The sequence below is a fragment of the Falco naumanni genome, chromosome 3, assembly GCF_017639655.2.
Source record: "Falco naumanni isolate bFalNau1 chromosome 3, bFalNau1.pat, whole genome shotgun sequence".
NCBI lineage: Eukaryota > Metazoa > Chordata > Aves > Falconiformes > Falconidae > Falco > Falco naumanni.
Window position 1 is genome coordinate 21,260,083 of NC_054056.1, and position 26,037 is coordinate 21,286,119.

Consider the following 26,037-nt stretch of genomic DNA (forward strand, 5'->3'; position numbering starts at 1 on the left):
CACAATATCCTTTTCTGTTATCTTTGTATTACACAGCATGATTTTTTTTGTTGTTGCTGGTGGTGAATGGGATGACAGCATTAACACAATTGTTATGCCACATGCCAGAGCTGCATGAATTTTACGATAAGCCACTTTTCACCATACATAAACCAGCATCACACATCTAGGGGCACAGGTTTTGGTACTGCCCTGAGTCAACCGTGATTACATGTTACCTGTTTCAGTGTTGTATTTGTGTGAGTTATGTTTGCACCTTGTATACACATTCACACACAATACATGTATACAGCATTTCTGAATGTATAGGCACACGCATCCATGGATGCAGGAAAAGCACGAATGTTGGAGCCACAATAATGCTGCTCCTGGCTGATGATAGCATGTTACTGAATTTGTTTCCATGTTAATGGATCACAGAAAAAATCTTGTAAGGATTATTTTAATTTGTAAAACATTTGTATTCCCTACTGTATTGCAATAAAAGGAATGTGCCAACTGCCAGTCTTTTAAGAAATATGATACAATTCCTTGTACTTTTGGTTTGAAATCAGAACTGAAACACATTTGCTGCAGAAGAACTGATCTTTATGGCCCTGGCAGGAGGTGAAGGCTGGGAGTCAACTCCCTCCTTGCGGCTGTAATCCCTTCATGGGAAACTAGATGTGTCACTCTGTATCTTCTATCCGCTGATCGTTTTCAGAAAAACAGAAAGTCTCCATGACATCACAAAACGCACAACAAATCTACGACTGGAGAAGGCTTTGAGGTCATGCATACACCAGGCAGCACAGCCATCTCACAGCCGCAAATGGAGGCAGGATTCTGGGTCCTTTGCTGGGAAAGAAAAAAAAAATAAATTACTGCCTGCATATGCTACCAGTAAATCAGCACTCACTTAGCCACACTAGAGCATGAAACTCAGCATAACAGATCTTTCAGAGCTCACAGGAGAGGTCATAGTACAAGAATGTTGAACAATATAAGAATCTTTTGCAGGTAAGCAACTTTAAGGTAGGAGGTGTATGTTGTTGCAACAATAGAAACCTCAGAGGAGATCATCAGAAAATGATTAACATGTTTTTTCAAAGGAATGTGCACAATTGACAATATTTTCAACACCAACATGTATTTCAAACTCCTCTGGTGTCCTGTTTCTTATGCTTTATACACACACACACAGAGCTCAGATTTTGGTTTTGTTTCATTAACTCCGTACTTCTCCTACTTATAATTACCCAAAGCATTATGATCAGATTATTCACACATTCATTTATTCGGAATAATTTCCATTAAAGAGACTTTCAGAAAAGTAACCTAATGCTGAACACAATTTCTGGTGCACTGCATTTTTTATATTTAATATGTCACTTGATAGTTTGTTAAACTGCCCGATTTGATGTTTGTTATGAACATTCGTTGCATTGAAATCCCAAACAAACATCAAGGATACAACTCTCTTCACAGAGTATATGCTTTATATCATTTGTTGATTTTCTTTGGACTCTCACTTTCTTAGTGGCATTATACCAAAATAGCATGACACTCAAATAATTTTTTTATAAAACCAGTTTCTGCTGAAATTAATACAATATTGCACCCTCATTTTGATTTGATGAGTTAGCTAATATCCCAGGTGAACTGGATGATACTAACCTGGCTACAACGAACGAGGGAAAGAACTTAACAGACAGTTGCACACAGTGGCTGGCTGTTACCTAGCATCCTGAAAGCAAAGTTGGCTTTTCCTCCCATGAGGAATGGACTGAATTCCATGCCAGTACTTCCCTTCTGTCAGCAAAGAGGTTGCCCACCTGGGTACCAACCACCGAGGAGGCACAGGGATGGGTCAAACCTGGCCATGCTCCAGCCCTTTTCTCTGATCACTTGAACTAATTCATCACGGGGAAAGCAACTGGGGAGAAGCTCAGCAGACAGCACAACACAGGGATAAGTTTGGAAGACCGATGTGAAAACCACAGCCCAGGTGGGAAGCCACAGCCACTGACAGCATCCTGCAGGAGAGCAGATCAAGAGATCAGGCTTTGATCAAGAGAATATTGCTGAGAAAAGGGGGACCAAAGCTGCTGTTTCACTTCCTGGAGTCACCTCTAGGAACAACCAAGGAGAACACAATTACTGGGGTCAAATGATGCCTCTCTTCACTTTCACTTCTCCAAAAAACTGTCATTCCATTGGAGCGTCAGGAAGGAGCAGACTAGGAAGTGGTGTGAGTTTCAGTAATGAATCAAGGGCAGGAAAGAGACATAGGAAACTCAAATCTGTAGGAACTGAATGCTTTGCCTTGGCCACAAAAAGACATTCAAATGCCTGTCTCCTTTTCCAGTTGCTTCTTCTTCATACCTTCCCAAGAAACTCCAGGGGCCAAGGCGGGGGAGTTCTGCATCCAGCGAGGCTGCTGGCCATCCATCCAGACATCCAGGCTGCTCACACACTTCTAAAAAGTATCTCGTTCATCCCAGTATTTCAAATGAAACCTTTTCAGACACAAGTGAGCTCACTGCTATTTAGCACCGAGACACATTTTTTATTTTGTGATTCCAAAGACATTTGGATCCCTCTCCCCCATCCCCAACTGCCTCTTACTTTGAAAATTCCCAATTCTTCAAGCATGATGTCACAATGTGTTTCCATGAAAAATTAATTTATAATTAAAGCACTATATTGTATCTTCTTTGCATGGTAAAGGATCACACAGAGGGGAATTGCGGTTTAAACAAAGATCTTCTATAATTAGTGATAATAACAAAGGAAATATTCATAATTACATCAAAGGATTCTTCACTGAGTATTGTTTTTATTTGCTTCCTGAGGGAGCACAGAGTTCTCTGAAAGATAACACTATTTTAGGCAGATGTAGATAAATAAAAAAGGTCCATCTAGAGAATCCAACTTCAGACTGAAGCTTGAAAAATACTCCCAAATCCCGAAGAAGGTTTCTAATTGCTCTGATTAGAGGCTGGGCAGCAGTTCTCTGCGAGGTTTGCAGTGCTGGTGGGTCTGCAGTGTGTGAGCACCTTTCCAGATGAACACGACACACAAGGCTGCAGCGTAGCCTGGGCGTCTGTCTCTGTATATAGGAGACATAGTCCGGGGATTAATTTCATCCACCAGCATAAACATCAGACTAATTTTGTGAAGCACAGATAGCTAAAAGTAGCCGAGAGTAATGTTATGCAATAAAACCTGGGATATGTTTCCCCTTTCCAGACCAGGGAATCTGACATAGCTTCAAATAGAAAGAGGCAGCAGTCTGACCAGAACGCAAAACATATTCATTTCATTCCCTTCCAAAGAGATAGTGTCTGAATCTCCCCTACATTAAAGATGCATGCCCACTGTCATATCATTTCAACAGCTTAAATAGTAAATGATGATCAAAATTTCACAACACTTCTGCCCTCCCCTGGAAAAAAAAATAGGTCAAAAATAAATGGAAATAAACTGGCTTCTGCTCCTTTTTATGCATTTGGGGGGTGGGTGGGGGGTGGGTGGGTGGGTGTGGGGAAGAGGGAGATAAATCTGCATAATACTGAACCGAATCTCTTTAATTCCAGTCAGCTTTTATCATTCAATCACCGAGTCTGTATGTGGAAAAATTCATGCTAATTCCCCCTAGCAACAGCCGCAGCCTATCGGGGGAGCGCGGCACAGGCAGCTGCCAGCCAGCAAGAATAACTCTAAGTAGGTCAGGCCTGCATTTCTAAAAATGCCACGGTCTAGTAACCCCACTGTCCCGTCTGTCTGCCCTGCCCCATAATAACCTCGATTGCTCGGTGACACAATGACATACTACCCTGTTCGGGCGCAATCAAATCACGCTGCATTATTCTGCTGCGAGCATCGCTGCTGGATGAAGGACCCGTCGAGGGGCAGCATTAATCAGGCAGCCATTCATGTCCACTAGCACTTCACTCTGGAGATGGGGCCTGCATTAATGACCAGCTGTTTGAACTAACACAAACAAAATAATGTCTTCCACCCTGCTGGCTGTACAGAATACACTATTCTAATCAGGCAGGTTATGCTCATTGACTAAACCTAAGATGTAAATTAAACAGCCCCAGAAAACACCAGCTTTTGTAACCTTCTATTAATTAAAGTAAGTATATTTAAATTATACTACACACCATTCAAAGAGCTAATGGTTTAATATACAGAGTCATCTCCTCCTACAAATTTGTGTTCACAGTCAAAAAAAACCAAAAACCAACACAAAAACCCAAACCAAAAATAAAAACCCAACCAACCATCCACCCCCATTTGCATAATGCAATCTACCTATCCTGCTAAATTAAAGAGTGGCATAAACAGAGCTGAACTGCATCCGACTTCTGCTGGGAGCAGGGAACCCCACCAGGCTTCCAGCAACGGGGCAGCGTGCACCTCGAGAGGCAGGCACAGGGAACATCGTGGCGGGGTGCTGACCAAAGCCCTGCACGCATCTCCCAGCCCCACCGCCAAGGAAAAGCCAGGCCGAGCAGATTGAGCACCTCCCTGCAATCCCACGGCTTAAACGCTGCCGAGTTGCCTGCACAGACCTAAAAATAATTGCAGAGGTCAGAAAGCTGCTGGCGGGCTCTGGGCATGTGGCTTTAAGAGCAGATCGCCGTGCCCATCCCGCGTCCCCTAGCCGCCCTGGGGACTTCTGTGTGGCTGCAAGATGCTGCACCAAGCCCTTTCCCTCCTCCCCCACGCTCCCCCAACCAGAGAAGCCTTAATATAAACCACACCAGAGCCCAGCCACTCTTCTCTGGGGTGGTATCTCAGTATCGAATCTGTAATGCCGTAACAGAATTTCGGCATGCCTGCTTTGTGCTTAATTACACCCTTCCTTCCAAACACCTCCTTGCGGCTCGCCCGCCTCTCCCTTTGGAGCATGCCTCGTGTCACGCAGCTGCCTGTGCAGGGGAGCCAGGAAGGGCATTTGCTGGGATAGATGGTTCATCTGCATTTTTTTTGCTGCAGGTTTTACACTTCCACTTGTGAGCGCGTGCCCTCTGGCAAACTGATAATTCAGTCTTCACCGCTGCAGAATTCAGCAAGCCTTGTACATGTAATCCATCCGCAGCTGGTTTAGGAACACAGCAGATTCATTAATCCATTTTGCTCCTTCTTGCTTGAACCAGGCTCGATAACCAGGTTATGACTGTCTTCCTTTGCTCCGTGGCACCCATCACATAGCTATTCTTGGAGAGATACAGTCACTGACGTAACCATGGACTCCTAATTACAAGATGCTGACATTTTGCTTGTCTCTGCAGCTTTGAAGCTGTGAGTTAAGTCTCTCTTCCTCCTCCTCGCTTGCTTTAAAATGCCTTGAGTTAGAAGCACACGACAGTTTCAGAAAGGCATAGGAGTGGCATAAACCCCTTCGCAAAGCCTTCTGTAATGCCAAGGTTATTTTTCTTTAAGCAAACAGAAAACTACAGTTTGGGAGTAATAAGACTCCTTTGCCCCCAGCACAAGAATGTTATCCAACAGCTGGCTAAATATAATCCAACACACAGGGCTGCCTTTGTAGGCTGGGTAACAAATAGTGGAAGGACCAGACAGGCGTCTTGCAGGGCAGCTCACCATGACTATTGGGAAATCCCCTCGTGAACATTTTAGGATGACATTATGGTCTATGGATTTGTATAAAAGGGTAGAAAAAAAAAGGGGGGGAGGAAAAAAACCTCCAACCTCTTTCACGGTAGGCAGCTGCTAGAAGCTCTGCCAAGCTCTGCAGCTCAGTGCAGCACTTGTTTCCCCTGTTTCTGCATTGTTCCAACGTGGCCGAGCCGAGCTGCCTACCAAACTAAATATAAATATGCCCACGCTGATGAGTCTACCTGCTCTAAAAACACGGTCTCCTCCATGCACGTTCAACAATAAAAAGTACGCTCAGGTACATTTCAGACAAATCTTTTGCCAAATGCGAGCATTGCCTTTTCTCCATAGATGAAGAATACCTTCTAATTAGAGTTTGATGCTGAATTTTTTTTTTTTTTTAAAAAAAGTAAATATAATGCTGAATATAAATGCTCAGTTGAGCATTTAGCCATCTGATGACTGTGGTAGCCAGCTGGTCTAGAAGTCATCTGGGATGCATTTATTTTGATTAGATTGATCACATTTCTATTTACAGTATAGAATTTTTCACCATACTGAATACAGCTGTGTTTATAAAGATTTTAAAATGGAGAAAACAAAACCCCATAGTTTCTTGCAGCACAGTGCAGAAGATTCAGTGCTTCAAGGTGTTAAGCGGAAAGGATCTGCTTTCACATTTCTTAAAAGAATTCTGCCTACCATCTGTTTTTGCAAAGTGCTGCCTCAGTCAGGAAATGGGTGTAGGGCTATAGCTGAAAATACAAGCTGCAATCAAGTCTGACCCAGCAAAGTAACAAACTTCCTCTGTAAATTGGTCAGAAATGTCTTTCTTTCATGTCTATGCATGCTCACACACACACAAAAGCACATACATACAAATATATATACACAGAGTGCATGGCTGCTGTTTTCCCTGGGGATATCGCGGCAGCCACCTAGCTCATCAGTTCCCTCCCTGACAGCATCAGGAGTGTTCGAGCTAGAATTTACAGTCCCTCTGTCCATACGTTGCTTTGTTAATCAAGCCATCCTCTCTGCAGTGAGAATGCACAGAATCAGACAAACGGCACGTAGCATTTCTTCTTCCTTTGCATTTGCATTCGCTCGCTCTCTCCTGCTCCCATGGCTTTGCCTGAAGAGGCAGGCACAACCGATACCTTATTGCTCCATCTCCAGCACAACGCTGAGGTGAAACCCGACTGCAGCACTGTGGCTTCCCCATGTTAATCCTCTGGAGCAGCAGAGGCTGGATTCTTGCTGCTGATGCCCTTATCGAGCACTGGATTACTTTACATAATATTTCTTTAAGCTTTCACCCACCCCATCCTAGATTAACACCCCTCCTTTCTCCTCCCCTCCTCCCCCCAAAGAAAACCCCAAAATCATCACATATTGCAACCCTTTGCTTCCAGAACCAACAGAAAAAACAGGGCTCCATCGCTCTTCTTTCTTAGCAATGTGCAGACGAGTGAGTTTCGAGTCAGCCAAGCCGGGGTGAAGCACAGGCAGCGAGACTGCAGCAGCCCCAGCAGCAGAAACAGCAGCAGCCGCCCAGGTAAATGGGGGGAAAACCAGGCTGTGTCGAGAGCGGTGCAGCATCGGAGCTGTAAGTAAAGACAATCTCGCTTCTTCCGAACGGTGCAGCTTTATGCCTGCAGGAACAGAGAAAAGGGAAGACCCAGAATTAAAAATACAGTTGAGAAGAAACAATAACTGTAATAAATTACTGTAACTTTATTTTTCTGGGCTTTGAGGGTTTTCTGGGGGGGTGTGTGTGTCTCTTTTCCTCTCCCCCTGCAAAGTCTCCTGTGTTGCTGGATGCTACTGTCCAAGAGTGCGGAGTCACAAAGGCTCACTCTCCAAAGCGCAGTGAGACCAGCATCACATGAGAAACCACATGACGCACCCAAATCGGATGCTGATGTGGTCCACTATCGGGAGGGGCGGGGGGGGAATCTCGACCGAAACATGCCCCTCTCTAGTGCTTAGAAAGAATTTCCTTTTTAAAACATAAAAAAAAAAAAAAGCCAAACCATAAAATTCTCCCTATCTATCCATCTTCAACACCAGCGCTCCAGGAGGCAGGAGAATGCTGTTCCACAGATACTAGCTGGATGGCAGCAATATTACTTCCAGGCTACATTATTCAAAGCTGATTCCACTTAAGTGAATTCCTGAAAAGCATACTCCATGTCTTCATAACATGAACAGGCTCAGAAAACCAACTCCATTATCGTTCCCTGCAATCTGTATCCAAACCTGTGTTCTGAATAATTTATTTGAGACTAATAAGCTGTTTGCCAAGACCACTCCTTTTCCCACTCAGCCCCACTCTCGTGAGCAACTACAGCAAGGAACAGAGGGGCATTCACTGTTTTCATAACTGGTAATTTTAATAAATGCACTGTCCCACAAAATAATCAGGAATAAATGAGCAGAAGGGGGTTTTCCTCACATATGGACATGACAGGGCTCTCTCTGGTTTGCAGACGGTGGTAACGTTTTCCTGATATTGCCGACTCAAAAGCTTTCAGTCCAAGTCAAGAAGCAAACACTCTTGTCTGCCAATTCCTGCAGAGGTGTTGTGCCACGCTGTTTAACGCAGAAACATCTGGACACCCCTGGCAGTCCCCGAACCAGAGCACGCAGCTCCGCAACGCTGTTCGCTGTCAGGGCACCAAGCAGTTAACATCCTTGGCTGTTTTACCATCTTGCCTATAGGAGCTTGGAACCGAGGGACTGGTTCGCTTGAGAAACAAAAGCAAAAAAGCTGACCTTGATGATCGATGGAATTGCTGCTGCATAAAGTTATCATCCAACAGTTAGCAGTTTGTAGCTTGTTTTACTCCTAACATTTGTTGAAGTGACAGAGCAGGTGGCACAGAGTCCTCCATCCCCTTTGTTTGCAAAAGCCGGGCACCACCTCGCAACGCTGCGCTCCCTGGCTCTTTACACTGGAACCGTACGTGGTGTCGGGGAAATGTAAGATAGCTGCTGTCAATCCGCACAGCTGTTTTGAGCAGGATCCCATTGCAAGCTCTGAAGTTATATGATGGAGATCAAGCACAGAATTCCCCAGAAGAGAGAGAGATGCCTAGCACTCACACGGGGAAGTGCAATCGGAGCAAAACCCGAGTGCTCCTTCGTGCCAATTTCAACCTTCCCAACTGTTCACGCAATAGCAGATTGCAAAAATTTACACAAGGCAGTTGTAGCTTGTTCTCATTGGCTCCTATCAGAAAGGGGGTTTGCAATGGGCTGCACCTAGGAGTTGCCTAAATTCCATGTAAAATCCAGTTGTAGCATTTACCCTCAGCCTGCAATTACAGTTCGGGAGAGCCGCAGGACTGCACGTACAGAAATCGCAAGTTTACCACAGTCATCTGAGGGCATTTTCACCTGTGGGGTTAATAATTTCAGCATCGGCAAGTCTTTGCTGGAAAATGATATTGGTACACCCAAACTCAGCCTGTAGCTAATGGATATAATACTGTATTTTCAGATGTGGTGTCAGCTCGTATAGAGAATAAAGGCTACGGATGACTTTTTCTCAGTCTAAAAGGTAAATGTTACTGAGGTAGGGACTCAGGGCAGCAAAATAAATATCTTCAGGGCTTTGGATTACAAGAGGAGCTGTCCTGGTGACCAGTCTCTTTGTTCTTAACATATAGCAGTTATAATACCACTGCTTAGAACAGCTTCTGATCTGTCCTCACTAGTTTCTAAGACAAAGCTACAGGAGTTACTGACTGTGAGCTGATGATCTTTCCCACTTGATACCAGTAGCTCCTTTATCTGTTCTGACTTAGAATGACAGATATGTTGGTTGGAAGAGTCCTCTGGAGGTCACTTAGTGAACCCCCTGGCTATCATCAGCATTACATGAGGCCAGCTGCAACTTCCTGAAAGGTCCTGAAAACCCTCAGAGACGGAGGTTCTAGAACTTCTCTGGGTAACCTTTTCTAGTGCTGTGCCTCCCTCCCTGGGGAAATAAATGTGCAAGAAATAAATGTTCTTTCTCTACTTCTTACATACACAGCCTTCACTGCATGCTAGTGGGAAACACTGAATTGCACACATTTTCCTAAATCTAACACCGAAACCAAAGAGAAGTGAAGGAGTCAAGGAATGAAGAGACTTTCCTTTTCATACTCATTTAACCAAGTCCAGCTTAAATCAGTAACACCTCCAAATTGCCACTACCTGATGATCATTTGGATATCTAGATGTTTCCAGTTCAACTATTAAGTAAACCACTAAAACCTCAGTGAACACCCTGAGAACAATCCCAGTGTTCTGCCATGCATTACCCCTGAGAAAGGGGAAAACCCCAAGACCAGATACATGCGAAACCTGAAGTACTGTCAGACGTCAGAATTAGGGCTGAACCAGCTCCTTATGAGAGACCGCTCTATGCACATAGGGCTTAAAAATCTAATTCTTACACTCAGATCCCTTCAGATAACCTCCCCACTAAACTCTTTGATAACAGCATGGGTAACTAACTCTTTCTTCTCTCTCCAAATCTCTACCATCGGTACTTTGCTCTGTTAGATACTGTTAACTCTCAAAGTAATTCGTTGGCAGACTCTGAAATTGCCTGTCTAAAATGACTTTCTCGGTCGAACTCCACAGGACATTTTCTCCTCCTCCATACAGTGAACAGAGAAATAGGAAGCTGTACAGACAGAACGGCTGAGGGCACAGGTAGGGATTTCTAGTTGACATCACTGCTGCCTGACTTCACATGAAAACTTTTAGACTGGAAGACACAGAAAGAACTGGGCTTTTTTTGGATGCTGCCTTAACAGGCCATCAATAGAAGTCTTCCCAACATCAACTTGGTGCCAGCATTTGAAGATCTGTTCTCAAACATCTGATCATAAACCCTGCTCTGTATTAGTGCAGCTTTGTCTACCTCAGGGATAGGTAGCTGTGTTGGATTTGATGTAACTGCCCACAGGGGACAGGCTTTGGAGCTAAAGATTCAGCAGCAGGCTCTAAATCAACGTAAAGAATGACAGCAATATACAGAGAGGCCAAAACAAGCATAACTCGTGACTGCTTAAAGGCTACTGAATTTTGTGGAGGGGTTTTCAGCTGTACTTCTTCATATGGCTAATTAGCTGTTTGGTACAGACCTTCACTACAACATGCATCCCTGCAAGTGTAAGATTCACTGAAGGTCGCTGAAAATGAAACTTTGGATCCCAGCTCCAAGACAGTTGCACTGAGAGAGCAAGACCTAAATTCCTTTCAACACCAGACGAGTGTTGGGGCTTGAAAGAGGAAAGCTACACAGCCGCCTTCAGGGCACCAGCTTTTCTGTTTGGGGAAAGTCCCTTTTGGGTCTTACTCCCTGAAGTCAAAGGGAGCAGAACTTCACACTGGTTAAGCATAGCAGGCACCGCAGAGACCAGACAGAAGGAAGAGAATTTAAACCAAACAAGTATCTGGCAAATAGTTTAACATCCATTTAACTTTTTGCTTACTACAGCCAAAACCTGTCACCCCAGTGTCATGCTAAACATTGCTCCCCCCAAGCAGTAGGGACTGGAAAATAGCAGAAGCTTGGAAAAATGCTATAGTTTCAGTCGAAGGAGAATGCCACTAATACGCTTGTGCATATCAGTAAAAAGCAGAGTTGCTAATTTTGATAGAAACATACAATTGCTAAATTCTACAAGGAATGGTCCATTTGAACGCTTGATAATTCTCAGCAAGTATCAGGCTTGCGGTTTGTTTTTCAGTGACCTTTCCCTCCGTAATCTGCAGATCAAGAAAGCATTATCATTAGGCTTGAGGTTTCAACCCAAAAGCCAGTCAAAACTTGATGTTTCACTGAACTTGAAACCTCAAAGCGAACCTCAAGCGTGCAAGTCTTATGGACTCAAACCAGAACAAACATATGTCAGTGAACAAAAACCGCAGAGCTGCACACGGGTCTAAATACTGAGCCATGCTGGCTACTGGCCAAGGCATGAAGTGCTTCACACAAAATACCAGTAGGCCTTTAGTGACCACAGGGTATGTCTAGACACACATTGCCATAGCTTAGAGACACGCGGGTCAACTTTATCTGAGACTCCAGGTCCCAGAAGCAGTTTCTCTACAGTGTACAGAGCTCTTCAGCAGGGTAAATTATCCTGCAAGGAGTTTTGTGTGACCACAGCTAAACTCCTTTGGTACTTGATGGGCTTTCTCATAGCCATCTCCTGATACTGCTGCGCTGTGTGGCACCTGGAATGAAGATCTAACTACTGTCTCATACAAAAGGTATGCTTTGGTTGTCCATCAGCTTAAAGAAAGAGCCATGATTCCACCTTTTGGTAATTTTCAATAGAACATCCCAGAATCTGCCTAGACCACCTTAGTAAGTGCATGTAAAAGTAAAAAAAAATAGGGAAATTCTGCTTCTGCATGTTCAGAACAGAGACCTTCATCACAAGAAACTGGTGAAGCACAGTTCTGTACTTTTCTCTTGCATTCATCTGGAACCAGATCAATTTATTTGAATTAACTGATTATTCAGTAGGACTCTATGAAAAATTTCCCACATTAATTCTAGGTTATATGGATATGTGATGAACGGTTTATTGCAATTAGCCTCCCAAAGTTCCGGGTATCCCAAATAATAGCACTGGCTACACGCATTTGCATATGCCAGGTCTTTAGTATTTGAGATTCCGTTTCCAGTGTGAGTACCAGTGCTATGTTTAAAATCTGAGTGATGTTTTCTCCATATTCAGCCATGTTTGATCATAGTATGCACTTAAAAGGACTACGTCTACATAAATTAAGCCCTGTGTTGTTGGATCCCTGCAAACTGTGTGAGAAAGAAGACTTCAGCAGAAGGGGAGCAGAAATACAGGAATTCAACAGAGCAGAACATGATACATTGATGTAAATGCAACCAAATGATAATCACTGAAAAAAATATATAATTTTCTTTGCATTTGTGGACGCTTCCTAAGGTTAATATTCCCATTATTATGCTGACTTACTAAAAATTGTTTCCTCCAGTTAAGTTAGCCCTGGGGCCAAACTCTTCTCACGGTTCACAAGCAACTGACATGATGTATATGCCAGTGCAAAAGGGGTCAGGCCATAAGTTAATGTAGAGTACTGTAATTATTGTAATGATGTAAAAAGAAAATAAAATTTATACAGAAGATTTGGAAGTGTGCATTAAAGCACACATCACTTGAACACACAATTTGCAGGAAAATAGGAATGCTTCATTAACCCACTCTTTATTTAACTTCCACTCTTCTTATCATTGCCTTCTAATTTCCTGAAAGTGTAGAAAAACACTTTTTTTGGACACAACAGGGGGACATTTAATTGCTGCGAAACACATCACCAAAAGCATAACCACTGAACTGGGCCACAAATCTTCCAGTAGATTTGCATTCATTTTGCCTCATGACCTTATGACTCCAAAACTCAGATGTTGCTTTGCTTAGTAAACCTGCACTTCAAGAAAAGCATCTACTCTGAACACACAGATTCCTCATTTAAATACCCCGATGTCCTTAAAAGGTCTTACAGCCGTTACTGTTGGGTTGATGAGCACACAACACTAGGAAAAGTGATGCAAATGCCAGAAAACAAGGAAGTTGTGTGAGCTATCAGTTCTTCATACAAACGAATCGACAAATCCTAACACATTTTACCAGCCTGTGAGAAAGCTTTGTGATACAGAAGTTACGTGGAGATCAGAGCTGCACATGCAGTAGCTAGAAGTCAAGGAAGGGTTCTGTCAATTAGCAGCCTACCTATATAAAAAATTAAATAACCAATGGTTTAAGGTTGGGGGGTTTTGGAGGTGGGGTGTTGGGGTGTTTCTTTTTTTAGATTATAAATTATGTTACACAAGGAAAAATATACAGAAAGACATTACAACCAACTCCTTAGTGAAACCGCTGACAGAGCAGTTAATATTTGGTCTTGGGCAAAGGGCTGGTTTCCTTTTGTTGGCTGCCCGGTTTCAGGCGGGTATTTTACATGAAACACATTACAAGTTCAAAGTGGAAGAACTATGTTTTTTCACCTGTGAGTGGTTTCAGCTTAGACTTCAGCATTACTGTCAGGAAGTCAGTTTTTCCATGCTTGTTACTGTAAACAAAGATTGTATGGCACGTCTCCAAAAGTGATAGAAGGTCAAGGACCAAACTGCCAGAGCAACAGACTGCTTCCAGAAACCAAAGGCACAACACTGAAGTGAGAATAACCACACGTTTAAACCCTGTTTGATGTTCTCATCACCCAGTTCTTTGGGCAGCAAATGAACACATGCAAATACAACCTCACATACTTTTTTTTATACATACACATCTACAGAAATATATATACTTGTATATGTATGTATACTTATATATACTTACACATACTTTATATATGTATGTGTATATATGTCTATAAAGTGTACATATCTAGCTGAAATGGTGAGTGAACAGGTAGGGAGAGGAGCCAGTAGCATCACTTATTATTAACATTGCTTCCCACTCACTTCATAACAGGTGCTTTTATCTCTATCAAACCTCAATCCTACCTCTGCTTAGTTTTATTTTATCTCACTTTGTAAACTTACAGTTAAAACAACATTAGACGCTTCCAAGAAGAGTCCTTCTCCCCAAACAATAACATTTCTATTGATATCTTCTTTGTAAAGCATTAACACTTAAAAAAGCTATAGCCAGAATTTCTGATTTTCTAAGCATATATCTTGTTCATCATGGCGTTACTTTTTGCTGCTCCTCAGATATGAACACAAATTTCTTCGTGAACGGAATTCACTCCCTTCTGCCCTCGTGTGAGGCTTGTAACATTACCTAACTATACACGAGTTCTGTATGTGCATTTTCCTTCCCAGGCCCCCAAGCTGAGGTTCTGCAGATGAGTATTTACAACCACAACTAAACCAGTAGTTGTGTCACAGTAGTATGGCACAGCGCATCCCGAGCCGAATACCCTAAACTGGCGGGGACTCCGCACTACTGCATCTATCCTTCAGCTTTATGTCTGTAAAACAGGGATAATATCAGCCCATCATCTCTTGTGTGACAAAGATTAATCGGATTGTGGATCAGTAAGAAAATGCACACATTAGCTGATGACAAAACACATCTCTCTGGAGCAGAGATCTCAGAGCACAGTAAACAGAAAGACTTAAAACAAAGGGGCACATGTACATCAACTCACTATATCCATCTTGCTCCAAGAAAAAAATGGGAACTTCTAGGAAAAGAAAGCATATATGATCAGGCACACAGAGAGCAAATGGTCATGTACAAGCCTACACATTACCAAGGGACAATTTTACTGCTGGTGCTTCCTCAGGTCTAAGTATTAGTGCCTGAAACCTTATAATGTTCTTCTAACTCACCTGTGTGTGCAATATTATGAATGGTGTACTTGGGATCATTATTCATGCCACGCGAAGTAACAGGCTGCATATTTCTGTTGAACTATGAACCTTAATTTTTCCATTTCTTTAACAAACACTTCCTAATGGCAGTCCACCTCACCTGCTACTGTACTAACCAAGCAGTATCCATCACAACACTACAGCCTCTCAGGGGAAAAAAAAAAAAAAAAAAAGGGTGGTGGTGGTGGAAAGATTAAAAGCAAAGTAACAGCAGAGCTTACGAAGGATGGTTAGATGACTGAGTATTATCAGGAATGAAAATGAAATCAGAAGAACAAATCAAAAATGAAAAGCAACATCTCAAATTTATTCAAAAGCCATGAAATCCTATCAGTTTAGGCTTATGTACTAAGCACGCACTTACATTCTCCCACCTTCAATATGACATTGAAACACATGCTTAACTGGTCTTCTCTGGTAAAGGCCATTTTCTGAACCAGAACTACAGCACCCACAGTGCAGATGTTATACTGGCTGAATGACATAAAAGCCTCAGGCACATGTTATTAATTTGTGAACTGCAGATATGTTGAATTGTAAACAAATTGTGAAAAACCTTCGGGAGCTCTAAAAATAATATTGGCCAACAGGATGAATGCTTCCTGGTCTTACATCCAACATCAAGAAGTCATTTGAAAATGTCTTCTGCACTCGGTTGCCATTTAAAAGTTGATTCAGTTCCTCTGACTCTGGCATGTGTAACTAGATTCAGATTTGGAATATTTGGTTTTGCTCATCATTAGCATCTCGTCCTGTGTTTTTAAGCATTTCAAAACATCTCAAAACAAAACCTTCCAAATTATGACAGTGAAATATGATAAATGAAAACATAACCCTCCACTCTGTAAACCAGACTAGAAAAATGTGCTGTTCGTCGTATTTGGACCCAACAAACAGTCTGTGCTCCACTGATACTGTTAGTTACTTACAATGTTAAATATTACAAGACATTATTAAAAGGCATTTTGACCAAGCCAACCTTTACTGTAGGTTTAACAATAAATGAAGCTGGTATCCAGCAGTGCTATCAGCCCACATACCTTTTTTATTGCTAATGAAGGCCAACCATCCAGATTCAGGGCAGAGTTCCTGCCGTAAACACAAACTCTCTTCACCTCTGCGTACAACAAAATAACCTTCACCTGTAAGCTTCCAGTCGCAATAACGAAGCCTGTGACCACTGCTAATGAACCTTCTCTTGATAAGCCTGAACAAGCCTTGCAAATACGCTATATAAACAACAGTGCAGGTCAGAACGCTTTCGGCAGCCCCTTTGTGCCTGGCCACGCTGAGCAGCAGGGGCTTCTGCTACACATCGGTCACCCCCAACAACACACGTCCTGCAACCTAAACCTGTTTATAACTATGATTGAAAACAAACATAAAAAGTAAATTCCTGTAAGAATGAAATGAGAACAATACAAAGTGCCTGTAGCATGCCTTTTGTTTTATACATTGTAGTAGGAATAATTATCCAATTGCCACAAGTCCTAAATTACATCTTTCTACCCCCAAACTATAAAGGATGATCTCCATGAAAGCAGGGTTGTTTTGGGTTTTTTTCTATAAGCTGTGTCTTCCTAATCCAACTGTCTCCATCCCATTACCTATAATAAAAAGCACACCTTATTTATGGATGTACTTTTCCAGCAAAGCACACTCAAGTTCCTTACTGCTTTTGCTCTCCTTAAACCAACAAAAAACTTCTTCAGACTTAAAGGATTTGAATTTCATATATGGTGTCAAAACATCTGGATACGTGTAATGCAAGAGCCTTTTTGCTTTTACTGAAAGCAACCGCCCAGCTGCTGTTGCACTGTGTCCAGACTTGATTTCTTTCAAGAGAAAAATATCACCCTCTTTCCCAGCTTTTGGGAAATGAAGGGGTGTTTACCTGCAATATGAAAATAATTTCCAAACATGAAACTCTTGTCAGAGATACCAGTCTGACAGGAGACAGACTAATCTCAAAATGAGTAACAATTTGATGAGATACATTCTTCTCTTTTCAAGAATTATTTTTAAGCACTTTTACAAAAAAAACCCAAACAAACAATGACAAAACAAATAAAACCAAACAAAAAACACCCCACCACACACAAACACACCCAAAAATAAAAAATCTCACATTTTTTTAATACAAATGGAGAGAATGAGAGACACACATTTGCTGTGCCTGCAGCAGGCCAACCTATAGATCAGCTCTCAGCTGGACCACAGCATCCTAATGCCAATTTCTTTTGTTAGGATAACCAATTTAAAGCCAGCACTTCAGTTACAGAGGATCTGGGCATAAGTTGCAACCACTAACTGTCAAATATATACATATATGCATATGCATGCAGGCAACACAGATGTTTACCTATAGCATTTCAGTGTCCTTTGGTTGACCAGAGGCACCTTTGCAGTCCCAGAGAACTCTGTCTATCTTCCTGCCCCAGCTTTCCGTGCTAGCAAATTGATAGCAAAGGTTGTCCTTGTAAAACAAGTAGCAACACCATATACCTGGTTCTCCAGCACAAGCTGGAACTTCTTCAGCCAACAGAAAGAGTGGCCTGCATGCACAGAAACACTCACTGTTGCTCTCTTAATATCTCACATGCTGTGCTGGTTTTGGCTGGGATGATTTCCTTTATAGTGGCTGGTGTGGGGCTACGGTGTGGATTTGTGCTGGAGACAGTGTTGGTAACACAGGGGTGGTTCTGTTATGGATGAGCAGCACTTACACAGTGCCAAGGGCTCCTCTGCTCCTCACCTCCCCCACCGCGAGCAGCTGGGGGGCACCAGGTGCTGGGAGGGGGCACAGCTGGGACAGATGTGGGTCCCAACTGACCGAAGGGATATTCCATACCATATGGTGACATGCTTGGCATATAAAGCTGGGGGGAAAGAGGAAGAAGGACATACGGAGTGATGGCGTTTGCCTCCCCAAGCCTCCATCAGGCATGATGGAACCCAGCTGTCCTGGGATGGCTGAGCCCCTCCTGCCCGCCCCTGGGGAGTGGGGAATGGGTGCCTCTTGCTGCTTTGCTTGTGTGCACAGCTTTTGCTTTACTGATCAAACTGTCTTTATCTCAACCCACCAGTTTTCTCACTTTTAACCCTTCTGATCCTCTCCCCCCTCCCACTGCAGGGGGTGTGAGCGAGTGGCTGCCTGGGGCTTAGTTGGCAGCTGGGGTTAAACCCTGACACAAGCCAATAATCAAATTAACTGCAAAAACATGGCAACCAGTTTTTTCATGCAGTAGTCCTTCAAGCCTAACAGGATTCCTGATTAAATAGCAATTTTTATTCCTCTGGATTATACATGCACATTGAAAGGAAAACCAGCCCCAGAAGAGAAGAGTGCCAGCTTCATTACCCTCACTAAAATGCAGTCCAGCAATACCTTACCTCAGGGTCAGTGGGGCTGGTCAGCACAGCCAAGATAATAAGAAAAATGTAGATAACAGAGGCTCTGTACTGTGACTCGGATAAACACAGATAGCTGAACAGATTTCCTATTGGCCCACTTACTGAATATTTCAGCAAAGAGTTAATTAGACACTACTCTTTTAAGATGGACAGCCTGGTGAAGAAATACCAGAGGTGGAAGTTAGAGGCTTTCATTTCCCACCCTGTAGAAGACTCTAAAATTCCCACTGAAACACTTCCAGTATGTGTTTAAAGAGGAACAAAGTGCCAAATGCTAAGAAAAAATCTCTTTTATAAAAAAGACATCTAAAATAGGAAAATAAAGCATCTCAACATCTCTTTGAAAAAAAGGTAAAGCAAGAAATAATCTAATGCATTTTTATAAATCATTTTCTTCTAATCTGTATTTACAGGCAATTTTGTTCATTGATCACCAAGTTGTTACATTGGAGAATTAGAAGTTGGTGGGGCACGTTTTCACCCACATTTCACATGTTTTGTTTCCTTTTAGATAAAGCTTTTCTTCTGAATTTGCTGTGTTTTTAACCACAGTTGAGGAATAGTCATTGGTTTAATGTTTCATCTTTTAAATTATTGATTAAGCCCTCGGACGCACTCAAGATTAACTGCAGTTTAAAGCCATCCACTTTTAAGAACGTAGGAAGGTGCATCTGCAAAACCCGGGTATAACTCAAGGAATACAAGTTTGCACAGCTCCAAAAGAAAGAGGCGACCAGAGCAAGATAACACAGAGTGATTATGTTAAAGACATCTACTCCAGGAAAACCTAAAGGACAAGCATTCTCTGCTTGGGAAAAAGAGCCAGGACACTAGGCAGACATAAAAATACCACATTGTATATGCATAAGACTGTGAAACCCTTCCACGACAGCATACTCCTGCAGTTTGCCTGTCTATGGCACACACTGTGTCTCAGAAACGGGCATATCTTAATGAATAAAGAAACAAATGTGTAAGTGGATAAGTATAGTTCTTCCACTAACACACGATCTTTTTTATTTCCCCCCTGTTTTGAGGTTTGGCCAGAGTTCAAAGATACGGAAACTCTCAGCCTGTTTGGTGGACAGAGAGCCTGGTGGGAGTAGAGCCCACTCGGCTTTCTTCTCTTACCTAAACAGGGGCTGAATTTGATCCCGTCTACAGTATCTGCAGAAAACACATCCATCTACAAGCTACACAGATCCTGAATTGGCATCTGACATCAACTCATACCCATTTGTACATGTGAAATTTATATTATTTGGTAAGCATGCCAAATACTTCTCTACATTCATTTCTGGTTTTACAGTACATCCATTTAAATGGCTCTTTTTCAAGAACAAAAATCAATTGAAACTGTACATTGAAAAGGAGAGGAAAAAAAAACCCAAATGCTTGAATTAATCCTACCTAAGAAAAGATTTTGAAAAGGGATGCATGGATTCCTGCTGAATGAGTGGCAGCACAGCATTTGGCTGTAATTTAAATCTATATTATATTTAATAAAACCACAGTGTGTTCTGTTGTCCTATTAAAACTGCATTCTACCTTACCAGGTCTGAATAATTTGTATAAAATTGATTGCTACAGTTCTTAGTAAGAGCTCTAATTGCATTCCTGGTATAACTTAAAATGATAACCTTATCTTAATTAGTATTATGCTACAGAAATGCTTCTGAAAGCCACAAAGGATTAACCTGCATTTTTAAAGAGAAGCCTTCGGGCTGGGGTTTTTCGTGGGTTTTTTTGTTTGTCTTTTCTTTTTTCATTCCATCTCCATCACATGAGCTAATGCTAGTTTATCATAAACAAAAAAGAGCAATAATCAAATTGAGAGAGAATAAACCACCCTGCTGCCACCTTCTCCGGTCAGCGTGAGTTTCGGTGCGTAGGCTGATCTCTGTGCACAAGCACATGTGCTACTTGCAGGGCTTCTCCACTTGGAGAGCAAAGAATGTGCTTGTATGAAGCATATGCGTCTGGTAACTCCCCAGCACACGGCGCGTTTGTCTCGACTCTCAGAGAATCACCGAGTGCTGTGACTGAGCTGGGTGTGGGACAGAAGCAGGGTGAAGAGCAGGGGCTGGGACAAAGGGAACTCTGCCCTTCGAGGGCCTGGGGGAAAGCACCACGTGGATGCACAGCAAGCACACACAGCAGAAGAAAACAATCTGCTCAATGAAAGATGAAATTAAAAACCAACACCAAAAAAAAACAACCCAAACTCCAACAAACAAAACCAAAAAATCCCACCAAACCCAAAAAAACACTAACCCAGAAAACCCCACACCTGCCACACACACAAAAAAAACAACCCAAAGAAACTCAAACATGCCAGCACCCCAAAACAAAATCAACCTGAAACATTCACATGGGCGATGTGCTCCAGACACCCCATCAACGGGGCCCTCTGATGACAGAACCAGATTTAATTCCAAATCTGTAAGTACAGCTGCCCACCGAGCTCATCAGCCAGCCAGATGCTGATGTGACTTCTGGAAGCATAGGAATACTGGCTGCTTTGTCAGAGTCAGAAAAATTAGTATTAGTAAAATTCAGTAGCAAGTCACCAAAAGCCCTTTATGCAAATCCCACCTTGCCTTGGGTTTGGGGGAATTTTTTTCATGTGTGGTTTGGGGGCATTTTTTTCATTTGTTGGCATTCTTGCTACATTTAACTTATCCATATTGCTTTTCTGTGAAAAAGTGACACAGCTTTCTAGCTTAATAAGCAAACCCTAACTGGGTTTATTTAGAAAGTAACTGGTCTAGCAGTAGCTGAATAAGACGTCCATTCACAGAAAGCAGTATGGGAACCGGCAGTCTGCAAAGGGATCCAAATGCTTCAAAAGCTTTTGTGATATATTTTACAATTGTTTGTGCTCCAGTTCTGCTCAGAATTAACTTTAGGAGTCCCACCTTACTCCATCAAAAATAATAAAACCAAACAAAACAACACCCATTTCCCAGTAGTAATTTCTTTGGACTTCATGGCTGTCCATCGCACACCAGAGTACAACTACAGTGAGCGACCCAGCAGTAAAAGCCACGATTAGGGTGCCAAGAAATGACCTTTCGTAACTGCATCTTTTCCAAATTAACTTCTTTTCCTAACTTTTTAGCTCTAAAGGAAACATCCTGCTTTTTAGTCCTGTTCACCAGGCCCTGTAGGGCACAGACCGCTCTGAAAGCATCTGTGTGCACCTGCCCATATGCACACAGAGTTACAGAATCTCCATCCTGAGCTGGAGCTCCATGGTGCCAGTTATGAACAGAAAAGCCATAATGGGGTGGTGGTGGGGTGGTGGGTGTGGGTGTGGATGTGTCAGAATCACTGTGGTGATTCTACTTAAAAACGGACATGTGTAACTTGGTACACATCCATACGTATGCGGGCATCCCTGCGTGGTCCCCTGAAATTTCACTTTCACATCTATGTAAAATGATTAAGCTCTCCCAGAAATGGTAAGACCTGTCAGAGCTGTAGCATTTTCCTCACGGTAGCAATACACTTTTGTAAGGTGAACACGCGTTCATCAACCATTTGTCACGTGCTTTCACAAGAATGCCCACAGAGCAAGACTCCGCATTGCAAGATGCCTACGGAAGATGCTTACATCTTAGTAAGTAGTTAGCCTTCTGATAGGAGGCTTTGCTTCGCACCTCAGCATTTCCTTTAACTTTTACTAAGGGTATGGAGTGAAAAGAGAGGGACTGAATGAAAATCAAGACTGCCTGTTTAACGTTTCTGCTCAGGGCAATGCGCAAGCAGATCAGCCTCGCCTCTGGTGTGATCCCAGCCAGTCTGTTAGCTAGTCCTTATAAATCCATCCATCACCTCTATGAAAGTCACTGCCTTCCTCTTACCGAAGATAATGTACGTTATTGGGATTATACCACTGCATGCAGAGTCATTAAAGAAAGATAGACCACAATTTATGACCGAGCCTGCGGACAGCAGGGCATTATTTTAACCATAAAATCGCAATCTGCAAGGAGAGTGGCCAAACCAGAGGAGCCCTTAAAGACTTATAATTAGCATCAATCAATGTGACACTACTGTTGACATCTTTATTACTTTAAATATACTAATCAAATACTTCTGCATTCAGATAGAAAGACTGATAGGCAGACAGGCACAGGGAACATCCCTACAGAGATCAATTTTAAATTATCTATTCCAAAGGTAACAAAAAAATAAGCACACCAGCATAATCACATGGAAACACAATGCACTGATGGAAATGGTTTTCAGGTGTGATACCAGACTTGAGATGGTCAGGCTTCTGTATGAGACACACCAGCTACACCCTGAAAGAATACACACCTGCATGCCTCAGCCATGCAGTCAACTGCCGACTGTCCTAAACTGAGAGAAGAAACATCCCACAGACAATTTGCTATAGGGCATTTTGCATTAGAAAAATAAAACGGCTCCGTAACTCTTCACAGCACCACTCCATTTGCCATCTCTTTTCCTGACACAAGAAGGTTAGATGGAAGGATATCATGGGATTATTTGCATACTCACCATTGCGACTATGTTATCTAATTGCGCCTGCATACAATTCCATACTGCAGACACTAAAATACACCTTTCCTGTTGCTGCTGATACAAACATTTCAGTACTAATGAGCACAAAGCTGTTTCACTACACCACTTCTCAGGCCACGTGCTCTTGTACTGAAAATACTTTTGAGGAGCAGCTCCTTTCTCCGTAGGGCATCCACTCTGACATTCATGAAAAGCGAATCCTTGAACGAGCACTGGGAAGAAGATAAACGCATGCCAGTTCTTTTCAGAAAACATGGTTTGGAAGGAAACAAATTATGCTGTTCCCAACAGCAATAAGGTTTTAAGAATCCCTGCTTATTTCCCTTTTCTATGAGGAATAGTAATACTTAAAAAAAACCAAACACCAACATGTAACAACCACATAATTATTTAGATCTTATTTAGCTGTAATTAATAGCTTATTGGAATACAGAAGTTGCCTTTGAAAGGATACACACTGTTTCCTGTCCCCCTTCACTGGAAATAAGCATTGCTTTTGCTTATTTAAAAAAATAAATAAAAATAAAAATAAAAATAAAAATAAAAATAAAAATAAAAATAAAAATAAAAATAAAAATAAAAATAAAAATAAAAATAAAAATAAAAATAAAAATAAAAAAAGGCTTCCCTATATATAACATGAGAGGCTTTATGCTGTGCTTATCCTGGTGAGTGCCTTCTTTCGGAAAGGTCAGTGGCAGCTTGCCGATCATCTCACCCATGCAATGAGCATGAGGATTAGCAAACCTGTGCGCTGGAAAATGGCAACACGCCTTCGATAGCAAGGCAAGTGACCCAGAGGGCTGAGCCACACAGCATCCCTGAGCCACCCGGCCTCCTCGGCAGCCACAGCCTCAGAAAGCATCTCCAGTAAGCGATTTCACTCATCCTGCTCAGCTCCATGCAGGGACAGTACTCTCCCATACAGCGTGAAAGCCTTACAGAGCACTAAGTAATGAGAAAAATGCAGTAATTTGTCTATTGAAAATCCAATTAGTTTAAGCCAATATTTATCAGATCACTCTCCTTAAAACATTTTACTTCAATTTTAAGTGAGTTACACTAATTTGGATTGGACTGTCCTCCTCTAATGAAACTGCCAAGCCTTTCAGATGCTTTAATTCATTTCCAAGCACAGTGGAGCCCCATAAAACAAGCAGAAAGAGGCCGCTAAATGTACACGGGGTTCCAGTGCATTAAAACAAACCATGTATCAAGTGACAAAATGTAATGAAAGCTTTTACAGGGGGAGGAATTCAGACTGAGGCCTGAGAGGACACACTGCAAACCGGGCAGCCAGCCACCCATCTGCCAGGATCTCCTCCGCATCCTGCTGGAGAAGCTGCTTCTGCACCAGAGCTCTGCCCGGCTCCCCACCATCCACTTGAGACGTTCCCAGCCCTTGTCGTTTACTGACTCAGTGGGAACACACGTACTCTAATCCAAGTAAAGGATTGTGAAAGATCCTATGATTATTTTTTTTAATATTTTTTTCCCCCTCAGTCTGACCTTATTGTATGTGAAGAACAGCACAAACGAGCAGATAGCCACGGAAAGTTCACTAGCCCTGAGTCAGCGACGGGTCCAGTCATATCAAAGCCTGGGCAATGTGTCTGTAAAAAGGCAGCTGGCAGTAAACAGGAGTTGCACGCGGGGGAAATGACAGCCATCAGGGTGCAGCCGCTTCCTGCTCCCAGCCTTCGGCCTCTGCCAAAACAAAAACAATACTTAAATCTGAGCAAACATCCTCAGTTACAAAGGGGAAGGGTACAACTCATAATAGTATTATTCACAAATATCCAGCTCACTCAGCATCCCTGTCCAAAAGAGGCTGACGTCGTATTTTCCGCAGATACATTTACATATTAAATACTATCAGTACCAGGTATCACACACCCACCAATACACACCATGCTGCACACTGGTGCGTGTACATAGTCTCCAAACTAATTTTCATGTGCATTTGGACAATCATCTGTGCACTAAAACTTTGCGAAGGTTTTTTGCTTACTTTTGAGGGAAGGGCCTGAATAGCCAGGTGAGAGGCACTGGGCCTGAGAGAAAAGGGAACTTGGGAAGGGATGGTTGGATGGTACGGCAGAACAGAAAATACTGAAAGGAGAGATGAATACATGGAGAGCAGGTGAAGACGGGAGAAAGAAAAGATAGCCAGAGCAGTCCTAGAAAACAGAATGAGCAATATCAGAGACCCCATAATATTTTTGTTAATTTCTCATTCGTTTTCTATTCGTCATTACATTGATGTACCTTGAGCAGCTTTGCAGATTTAACTTTGCCACTGCCACAAAGCGTACCTGCTGCCTTCCCTCTAAACGTGTGTGACCCTACACAGTCAGCCCAGGGACACTCTTTTCTGGGTAAAGGTACAGTGTTCCAGCAAAACCTGGATGAAATTCTGCACCTTGTCCACTCTTCCCTTTTCCCTGAGGACACTGAATGGCCTTTATCCGTGAATCTGAGGGTCTTGATCTGCTCACAGGAGGCTTTAGGATGCTTGTAAGTAAAAGGTGGTGCAGAAACGCAAGGCATTCATGTGATGTGCTTTCTAGTCAAACCTGAGTGCTGACCTGACAAATAGGGAAAACATATGGAAAAAATTATTCCTTGCTTGACACCCTTTTTTTTCCTCACTTTCGGCTCCATTCCACCCTCCATGCCCCTCCACATTGCGATGCACATCAGTAATGCCAGAATGGTGTGAAAATGTATGCAGCTACAGCACTGGCCTTTTACAATTGTCTGAGCTAAAGGTATTAATCATCAACTGGGATTTGAAAATCATAACCAGGAGACAGCAGTCGCGACAGCTCTGCAGCATAATGACAAAATACGCAAAGCAATGTGGAAGAGGAGAAGGCGCTCTCTGTCTTTTAGTCTCTGTGCAATTGAGAGGCATGTTAATAAGCATGTTCATTTGAATGGCTTTTATTGTAACAATAATTTTCTTGCTCTGCTGGATTTTTTTATTATATTCCTTAGAGTAATAATATTAATCAAGGCAC

General features: G+C 42.5%; 1 long non-coding RNA gene across 2 annotated transcripts in view; it reads right to left on the bottom strand.

Moving 5' to 3' along the window:
* LOC121085548 overlaps positions 1 to 26,037 on the bottom strand; it is a 132,011-nt gene continuing 105,974 nt past the window's right edge. Inside the window, exons 5-6 of one of the 2 annotated variants that reach the window (XR_005827103.1) lie at positions 1,657 to 7,268; positions 1 to 837 (exon numbers count right to left, since the gene is read on the bottom strand). This is a non-coding gene — a long non-coding RNA (uncharacterized LOC121085548). Of the gene's footprint in view, positions 838 to 1,656; positions 7,269 to 26,037 lie in introns of those variants that run through there. The other variant, XR_005827102.1, reaches the window with a different exon arrangement.